Source organism: Chiloscyllium plagiosum, unplaced genomic scaffold (assembly GCF_037043375.1).
Source record: "Chiloscyllium plagiosum isolate Xiang-an unplaced genomic scaffold, Cpla_swu_hap1 HiC_scaffold_39, whole genome shotgun sequence".
In the NCBI taxonomy this organism is placed as follows: domain Eukaryota; kingdom Metazoa; phylum Chordata; class Chondrichthyes; order Orectolobiformes; family Hemiscylliidae; genus Chiloscyllium; species Chiloscyllium plagiosum.
The window spans coordinates 93,701,778-93,702,299 of NW_028270177.1; the positions used below are offsets into that span (position 1 = coordinate 93,701,778).

General features: G+C 40.4%; 1 non-coding gene across 1 annotated transcript; it reads left to right on the forward strand.

Annotated features, from left to right (window-relative positions):
* The first annotated feature begins 440 nt into the window (after nt 1-440).
* trnaf-aaa (transfer RNA phenylalanine (anticodon AAA)) lies at nt 441-522 on the forward strand. Its single transcript has one exon. It is a non-coding gene; the product is annotated as a tRNA-Phe (tRNA).

The following is a 522-nucleotide window of genomic DNA, read 5'->3' on the forward strand; positions in this document are numbered from 1 at the left end:
ATGAATCGTGTCACATTGAAATATATCGAGATGCGACTTAATGTTTGTCTTTTATTGGGAACCATCTCTTTCATTGTAACCATCAGGAAAGAACATTTCGTTCGCCAGAAAAAGAAATAAATATGTCACTATTTGTTTGCTTCAGGTCCAAGAATACTCAGATCAATAGCTCCCTTGCTTGCCTCTGCAGGTCATGTTCGCAAAGAGATCTAGCAAATTGCCAAGTGTGATTTTCCTTTCAATAAATAATTTTGACTCAGTTTGGCTGCAAATATCTTTTCCTACCTTTGTGCTTTTCTTCTTTTACATTGGTGTCTCGCACCTTACAAATGACAGCAAAGGTATGAAAGGAGATGGAAGCATTTAGCTCATCAAGTCAGCAAGAGCTTTCAATGAGATCACGGCTGATTTAGTCAATTCTCAACCCTCCTGCGCCGTCTGTAGTCATGGCCGAGTGGTTAAGGCGATGGATTAAAAATCCATTGGGGTTTTCCCACGTAGGTTCGAATCCTGCTGACTACG